Source organism: Procambarus clarkii, chromosome 19, assembly GCF_040958095.1.
Source record: "Procambarus clarkii isolate CNS0578487 chromosome 19, FALCON_Pclarkii_2.0, whole genome shotgun sequence".
Lineage (NCBI taxonomy): Eukaryota > Metazoa > Arthropoda > Malacostraca > Decapoda > Cambaridae > Procambarus > Procambarus clarkii.
In genome coordinates this window covers 14,564,516-14,574,012 of record NC_091168.1, presented here as the reverse complement: position 1 = coordinate 14,574,012, position 9,497 = coordinate 14,564,516, and the positions used below count along the sequence as shown (strand labels likewise).

Genomic DNA, 9,497 nt, shown 5'->3' with positions numbered 1-9,497 from the left:
GTATACCGAGACACAAATAAGTAAACATGGGCCTCGTGGCACTACAGTACCACGCGGTCTGGCGCAGGTGGTTATTCTCTATTTAACACAAAGTTCTAGGATCTATCACTGTATTTTTCTTTCTTAAATGTGATTATACACTTTGTGATAACTGTGATCTGTGTTATGTTACTGTAACCCGATTTTGTCCTAGTATATTTCGGTTTATTTGTGGAGCGCGCAAACCCACGATCCTCCCACGCACAGGCACAGGCCGACTCATGGTCTCATGGTCATAGTCTCATATGCGATTCCATTCCCAATTGCACTTCCTTCTTGGCGGAAGTCTTTTGGCTGGAATGGTGGTGGTTCTTGTATCTTCCTCCCAGTTCAGATGTTGCTCTAGGTCCTGGCCAGGTTGGAGTCTCTATTGAAGGTCCAGTCCCTACTAGGGACTGGCATCAAAACCTACAGTTGTATGCTGTAGACAGCATACAGCCCCATTCCTGTGCTAGTTAAGTCCACTATGCACTCACCATATGGGCTCAGCTACTTGGAATGTTTTCTTCCGAGTAGCTGAATTTAAAAGAGAACCTGTATAACTTTGCAGCTCTTGCGACCTAGTAGGTAGTACCATATCTGTATGTATAGCTTCAGGGAGCCATGGGGGCTCACCCAGAAATTGGCATTTCATTACATTCGATTCTGTTTTTTCTTTGTTACTTCTGACAAATATAATTTTTTTTGTTACATTCCAGCATCTTGTTTACTCCCAAGCATCCAAAACGTTTTAAAGAAATGCAGTAATTTAGTACTGTATGAATAAACAAGAACAGGTGTTTTACCGAGTGATTTTTTGTGTGAAGTATCTAGAGCTTAATTTCTTTCTTTCTTCAAAGATTGCCCCTGGATGTAGGTTTCCAGGAATGTAACCCTGATGCAGAGGGTGGATGGTAAACAGGTATTCATGCAGGTAAATACACAGGTACAGTACAGTGGTGTGAGATCAAAATGAACAGCTTAGTCTAACTTCAGCTAGAAGAGGGGCTTCATAAGCCACTGTCAACTGTCCTCAGGATTAGTAAGTGACCAGGCTGCCCTGCCACGTCAAGCTAAAACACAGGTCTGTCGGATACCCAGAATCATGATGAACATTTTGAACCATGGGCCAAGAGGTTAGTGCTTCTTCATTCATAAATATAAAAAGGTTACAATATTAAATCAGAGGCTCTCATATATAAATACAGTATATTATTTATAAAATACTTGGTTATTACAAGCTTCAGTGGGAATCAAGTTAAGATATTTGGCAAGACATAATGTAAACAAAGGGATATGAGACAACATAAAGTATAATGAACCAAAGTTCAATGTTTACAAATCATTTCTTCTCCATTATCCAAGCACCACACTGATGCCAACACTGATGTAAGAGTGGATAATGATGATAGTGCTAGTAGCATCTTTATAGTTTGTAGCTGAAACTTAAACAAGCAAAGGAAATACATGAAAGGAACAAAAGTATAAATTTTATGATGGTATAAATTTAAAGTAAGATACAGAGGGCTAAGAGGTATTTGGAAAGTGAGGGTTCTCTGCCACCGAACTTTGAATTTCTAATTACATTCTTGGGTCAATGAATCTGATTTGAGAGATATTTTTATGGTGTCTTGTAATTAGGTTAGCACGAACGAGAAACTCTACATGGTTCATTTTCATGGTATCATCAATGTCAATGTAAGGCTCATTCTGATCCTCTAACATCTTTGAGATTAACCGCTCTAGTAGGGTTTCCATCGACATCATGTCTCCCTGAAAACATTGTACAAGCAAATTAATAAAACATGTATTTGTAATATTTAAGTATTTAAGTATTTTGACATTTATTATGCATTGGCAGAAGAAATGGTATGTAACACTTCTGTTGAGGTATGACAAATGAAATTGATATAACTGGCCTGAGAACATTAAAGTATAGTACTGCAAGTGCAGGAGGTATCCATCTCTTATCATAGCACACAATATAGTCATGGAAACCTTTAAATTTCTGAAAGAATTTGCTACAGGGATGTTAACTTTCAAAACATTAAAAATAAATACCTAAACTATCAAAATAAACCTAAATAAGGACCTAAAATATCAAAACATTGTTATCAAATTTTTCCAATAATTTTACTGCAAAAGAAACCTTCTTTATCCAGATCCCACTAAACAAATTCTCAGGTTAACTGAGACAACAGAAAATCCAAACCAGCTCCTCCAGTTATCAGATAATATTTGGTCGAGTGAGGTCCACCCCACTTGATCAAGTAGGCTTGCTGTGAGACTGCTGTAGCACACCCTCATTTCAGACCAATAATGTAAGAAGCCAGTGGCAAATGTAATGAAATGCCTCTTCATTGTAGTCATAGTGGCTTGCCCTTTGGTTATCTTACGATGATTCTGAGGATCAACATCCCTGCAGCCCGGTCTCTAACCAGGCATCCTGGGCCTGGTCAACCAGGCTGTTCAATGCAGCATCTTGCAGCCTACCATATGAAAGACAGCCTGGTTGATTAGGTATTCTTTGAAGGTGTCTATCAAGTTCTCTCTTGAACACCAGAAGAGGTCAGACAGTTATGCCCCAGTATATTCCTGTAATATCAGATGGGAGGGATCTATCATACACAAATTTCAGCCGATATGGTAAATACACAATATGTCGTTGCAAAATACTTACATCCTCGGGATAAAATTCTGAGAGTATAGTGTGAAGCTCCTGGCGCAGTGCTCTAAAAACGACTGCTGATCGATCAAACCTGTATGAAAAAGGTAAACAAAAATTACATTAAAATTTAATAAAAAATTTAAACCAGAGCAACCGCAATTATTAAGTGATATACAGTACTGTATAAAAGTACTTTACATTAAAAAGTTATCTAATCTGAACAATGTGTCATAATTGGTTAACTAATAAGGAAGATATGCTTCCCACCTTTCCTCTCTCTCAAGCCACTTTACACCCCTTTCATATACCAGTCAATGATTCCAAGGGTTAATGTCCCCGTGGCCCATTTTCTGACCAAGCATTCTGGTCGGTGGTCTGGTCAATCAGGTTGGTCGTTGCAGCTGCTCACAGCCTGACATTAGTTACACCCTGATTGATCAGATATACTTCGAAGGTGTCTATTAAGTTTTAAGTTTGCTGATTTAAGACAAATCATAAACATTGTGATTTATTAATTTTATCAAATTATCCAGACATATCTGAACTTGCTATGCATATATAGTGACACCTCGGCTTATGAATGCCCTCTATTTATGAACTTTTCCGGTTATGAGCCAAATTTCTTCATAAAATCTGAATTGGGTTATGAGCTTTGCCTCGGGAAAAGAAGTTTGTTGATACACGTATGGCCGACTTAGCGCGTGGTGGCACGGCGATCATGCCTCAGTTTACCAGTGCTTCCCGCCTAGTGACAATCGCGCCTGAATTCTTTGTAAAGATTTAGTTTTTTTGGATTTTTGGGTATTTGAACATAAAAGTTGTTATTATATATCTTGCCATTGGGCCCAAGAAAGCCAGTGGTAAAATTCAAGCCAAGAAAACTTACATGAGAATGACCATAGAGGAAAAAACAAGAGATCATTCGTAAACATGAAAATGGTATGAGGGTTAGAAATGGTAAAGTGGTAAATACAGTAGTAAAGTGGTGAAATGGTAAATAAAAATGAGGGTTAAAATGGTATGTAGAGTATGGGATGTCCCTTCCTCATTTATTAAGAAAATGTGTGCAGTATAGGAAGAATTGCAAAGTTTTATTGAAAAGTGTCACCCAAATCAAGCTGTAGCAGACCGTTGTGTCAACCTTTTTAACCCTTGTGTTGCTAAGGACTATTTGGCCACTGTCTACAGGTGCATAAAAAAAAAAAAAATTCTTCTCAACCTGTTAATTTGTGTTCTCTGTTCATGGGAGAAATAACAACAAAATTGCATGTGGCATATTTTGCCTGCTATAGGGCAGGGAAGTCTGGCAAAAAACAGGTGCTGACTCATCATGCGTCCCAGGCAGTCTGCTCAGCCCCAGCTGTCAGCTAGGAGTGGCCACAAAAGAGATAATTACCTAATTATTTCAATGTCTCCGATTGATTTTTTTTTCTGTAATATTATTCAATTGTGTGTAGTGTGATATATTTATATACTAAAATGTGTGACTCATCACTGTACTCAAAATTATGGTGTACATATTGTTGATACTTATATATAATGTGTGTATACAGGGTAATAACACCACAAACAGTATTGTTGTGGGAGAAATATTTAGTGCGTCTGACCTTGAATGTGTGAAGGAGGCTGAACATTATTATGTTCATCAAACAGTGAACAAATACTTTGTCAGTTAATACACTATGTACACAGGTTATATATAAGTATCTGCATGTTTTGTTCACCATAACGAACCAATAAGTTGGTATTATGAGTCAAAAAGCAATGAAAAGTGACCGCAACACACCAGCCAGCCACTTGCTGTCACTCACTCCCTCCCTCAACACCTCACTCGCCCACATTCTCCTCCCACCATACTGTTTTTGCTTTTATTTACTATATACACATGTTATATATAAGTACTGTACAACTAAGTTGATATAGTTAGTTCAGGCACTAAGAGACGTCGCTACACACAGCCAGGTGGCGGCTGCCTCCCTCACACATTCAAGGTCAGACACTAAAATTTCTCCCCCAATAATACTGTTTGTGGTGTTATTACCCTATACACATACATTATATATAAGTATTTATTAAGTATTTACATGTTTTGTTCACCATAACTGTTCAACTAAGCCAGAATAGCGCCAAAAGAGCATTGTGGCCACCCCTACCAGCATGATAAATCATGCAGATGTCACCACCTCCCTCACCAAAATGGCTTCTCCCCACACTCCTTTTGCTGTTATTATACTATATATACATGTTATATATAAGTATCTACATTTGTGTTCACCATAACGAACCACTAAGTTGGTATGCCGAGTGGCAGTGGCAGCCTGCCACTGGCTGTCACTCACTCGCTCCCTCACCTCACCTTACTCGCCACCATTCTCCTCCCACCATACTGTTTTTGCTTTTATTCACTATATACAGACGTTATATATATGCATATGCATGTTTTGTTCACCATAGTGAACAACTAAGCTGGTATAGTGAGTCCAAACAGTAAAAGGGGGTCACACAGAGTCAGCAGATAACACTACCTCCCTCCACACCAAGACGACTACTCCCACTACAGCGCTAATTATCACAAGTAAGTAATTATCAAAAGAAGGCACCAAACCAGGAAGGCTACGTAGCACCATCAAATGTGCGGGATAATCAGAGAGCGCTAAATATCACCAAGGATGCCAATAAGAGAACAGAAACGCATAAGGCGAACAATATCAAAAGTATCTGTGTCACCAAGAATACTATCGAGAGACAAGCCACCGCGTGGGACGGTCGGAAAACAAGACACACGCTCGTCCCGGAAGTCAGAACATTCAACAAGGATATGCATGACTGTAAGAGGGACAATGCAATTAGGACAATAAGGAGCAGGGCGGCGCTCCATCAAGTGACCATGAGTTAAGCGAGTATGGCTAATGGGCAACCTCGCCAGAGCTGTTTCCCATTGCCGGTTATGGTGGTAGGAGGACGGCCACGAGGACACACAACTTTTAAGAGTACGTAGTTTGTTACTGGTAACAGACGACCAACAAGCCTGCCAACAGGTAAGGATGGAGGAATGGATAACCGGGTAAAAGTCGGAAGAAGGAATACCTTTACGAGAGATGGGACAAGAGCGGACAGCTTCCCTGGCGGCAGCATCCGCATGCTTTTATAGCATTTATAGAGACACCAATATGGCTGAGAACCCAACAAAACTCAACTGATTTAAATTTACAGTACAACCTCGATTCAACGTACCCCGATTCAACGAATCTCCGGCTAGTTCGCACACTTTTCAGGCCGAATTTACTCACCCGGTTCGACGAACAATGGGTGAGTATCCGAACATCCGAACAACATCCGAAGTATCCGAACATCCCCCGCCGAAGCAGGGGATGTTCGGATTTGCTTACGATGTCCAGACAGAATTCACAGACTGGTGGAAAACTTTCCCATTCCATCACAGATTACAATTAATAATTCCCTCATATGACAAGTTTGATCACACAAGTGAACCGCACAAGTGGACTGCACAAGTGGTCCACAAGCTTACAATGTTGGGACACAGTTCACAGAGTGGTGGAAAACTTTCTCATTCTATCACAGATTACAATTAATAATTCCCTCATTTGACAAGTTTGATCACACAAGTGGACCGCACAAGTGAGTCCACAAACTTACGATGTTGCAGAGTTCACAGAGTTGTGGAAAACTGTCTCATTCTATCACAGTTTACAATTAATAATTCCTTCATAAGACAAGTTGCATCACACAATTAAGTGGACCACACAACAAGTGAACCATATGAACCAAACACCAGCCAGAATGGTCCACACAGCAAGTCAACCACATGAACCAGATACCAGCCAGAGTGGTCCACACAAATGAACGATCGAGTTTCCATAATTTTCGTTCACTGATTTGTGGCAGACGTATCTTTGTAAATTAATTTAAAGGCTGAAGCGTGATTAGCTAGCTACATGTCGTATAATCTCCTTATAGACATTTTCTGTGATAAAACAAGGTGAGTGAGGGTGGACAGATAAGGGAATACTGTTCTGTAAACCTCACTTGGTTTTCCTTCGTCTGTGTCGTTATAGTTCAGTGACCCATGACTTTGAAAGTTTCAGACTAATAAATCATTTCTAAAACCAATGCTTTAATAGCTTTTTATTATCCTAATTAAACTAAACTAAATAAAACCGAAAATATACTGTCTCCACTCGATCATCCGGACTATATGGGAAGGACCCCCAGCCGGATTATCACATTTTTCGGATAATGGTACTTTTTCACCTACGAGTCCAAAAGTGACCATTTCCAACTATTTTTATACTACAAACAACATAATTTGAATTGCCTTGCCACATACAATTATTAAATATTCAACTAGAAACCTCAACTTACCTTGTTGGTGTTCGTCTTCTTGATTGATGCCACACATCTTGAAGTTAAAAATTCTTAACAATTTACGTAACCTATACTAACACAACACTAAAATTAACACTTAAAATTACTGTACAGTTCATTAAGCTAAGTTAGTTTTGACTGCCAGCTGCTGAAGCCTTACTGGTTGAGGGCATTTGGGTTGCCTGTGAGGCCTCACTTGTTGAAGGTGCTTGCCTGCGCCTCACTTGTTGAAGCGCTTGCATGCCCTCACTTGTTGAAGGCGCTTGGCTTGCCTGTGACGCCTCACTTGTTAAAGGCGCTTGCTTGCGCCTCACTTGTTGAAAGCGCTTGGCTTGCCTGTGGCGCCTCACTTGTTGAAAGCGCTTGGCTTGCCTATAATGCCTCACTTGTTGAAGGAGCTTGGCTTGCCTGTGGCGCCTCACTTGTTGAAGGCGCTTGGCTGCCTGTGACGCCTCACTGTTTGAACAACACGTAACTTGTCTTTAATTGCTAGGACAATCTTCTTCCTCTTAACACTTCCAGAACGATTGATGCTGCTACCAGACATATTCTTGGCCAAAAATGTTCAAAATTACTATGAAAATTAAGAAAGTTATTTAAAAAAATATTTCACTAATGGCGCAACACTGTGAGGCCGCACTGGTTGAGGCGTATAACTGTGACTTGTCTTTAATTGTTAGGACAACTTTCTTCCTCTTAACACTTCCAGAACGATTGATGCTGCTACCAGACATATTCTTGGCCAAAAATGTTCAAAATTACTATGAAAATTAAGAAAGTTATTTAAAAAAAATATTTCACTAATGGCGCAACACTGTGAGGCCGCACTGGTTGAGGCGTATAACTGTGACTTGTCTTTAATTGTTAGGACAACTTTCTTCCTCTTAACACCTCCAGAACGATTGATGCTGCTACCAGACATAGTCTTGGCCAAAAATGTTCAAAGTTACTATGAAAATAAAAAAGTTATTTAAAAAAATATTTCACTAATGGCGCAGCACTGTGTATAACACGAGGGACAGACGCACATGGGTTGACCAGTGTTGGACAGGTCCACTTGGGGCAGCCATAACGCATTATGTAGGCCGCCAGGAGGAAAAAAATTCACAATATTTTTTAAGGAAACTTCAGCCTGTGCACAATGCTTTTAGGAAACTTATTTATTTGTTATTACATAATTACTAGTACAGTACAACCTCGATTCAACGTACCCCGATTCAACGAATCTCCAGCTAGTTCGCACATTTTTCAGGCCGAATTTACTCACCCGGTTCGTCGAAGCGAGGGATGTTCGGATTTGCTTATGATGCCAAGACAGAGGTCACAGACTGGTGGAAAACTTTCCCATTCTGTCACAGATTACAATTAATAATTCTCTCATATGACAAGTTGGATCACACAAGTGGATCACACAAGTGGACCACACAAGTGGACCACACATGTGGACCACAAGTGGTCCACAAGCTTACGATTTTGGGACAGAGTTCACAGAGTGGTGGAAAACTTTCTCATTCTATCACAGATTACAATTAATAATTCCTTCATAATTAGTTGGATCACACAAGTGAACCATATGAACCAAACACCAGCCAAAATGGTCCACACAAACACCAGCCAGTGATCCACACAAGTGAACAACTGAGTTTCCATGATTTTCATTCACTGATTTGGGGCACACGTATCTTTGTACATTAATTTAAAGGATGAAGCGTGATTACCTAGCTACATGTGGTAAAATCTCCTTATAGACATTTTCTGTGATGAAACAAGATGAGTGAGGGTGGACAGATAAGAGAATATTGTACTGTAAACCTCACTTTACAGTGAGGTTTCACTCACTTTCGTCTGTGTGTCGTCATAGTTCAGTGACCCATGACTTTTGAAAGTTTCGTATTAATAAATAATTTCTAAAACCAGTGTTTTAATAGCTTTTTATTATCCTAATTAAACTAAACTAAATAAAACCGAAAATATAGTATAATATGATAGACATCTGCTCTTTGAGAAATTACTGTATGTTATTGGAACAACTCCAGCATGAGTGGACGGGTCTAATCCCTCTACACACACCATGCTTGTTTCATCCCTCCCTCCCTCCCTCTCTCTATCCCTCCCTCCCTCCCTCCCTCTCTCTCTCTCCCTCCCTCCATACCTCCCTCCCTCTCTCCATCCCTCCCTCCCTCCCTCTCTCCATCCCTCCCTCCCTTCCTCTCTCCATCCCTCCCTCCCTCTCTCCCACTCTCCATCCCTCCCTCCTTCCCTCCCTTCCTCCCTCTCTCCAGCCCTCCCTCGCTCTCTCCATCCCTCCCTCCCTCCCCTCTCTCCAGCCCTCCCTCCCTCCCTCTCTCCATCCATCCCTCCCTCTCTCCATCCCTCCCTCCCACCCTCCCACTCTCCATACCTCCCTCCTTCCCTCCCTTCCTCC

General features: G+C 40.6%; 1 long non-coding RNA gene across 1 annotated transcript; it reads right to left on the bottom strand.

The window, feature by feature from the left end:
• Window positions 1-1,213: 1,213 nt before the first annotated feature.
• On the bottom strand, window positions 1,214-9,073 carry LOC138366201 (uncharacterized). The gene is made up of 2 exons (XR_011229093.1): window positions 2,699-9,073; window positions 1,214-1,791 (listed from the first exon to the last, which is right to left on the bottom strand). It is a non-coding gene; the product is annotated as an uncharacterized lncRNA (long non-coding RNA).
• Between the last annotated feature and the right edge of the window lie 424 nt (window positions 9,074-9,497).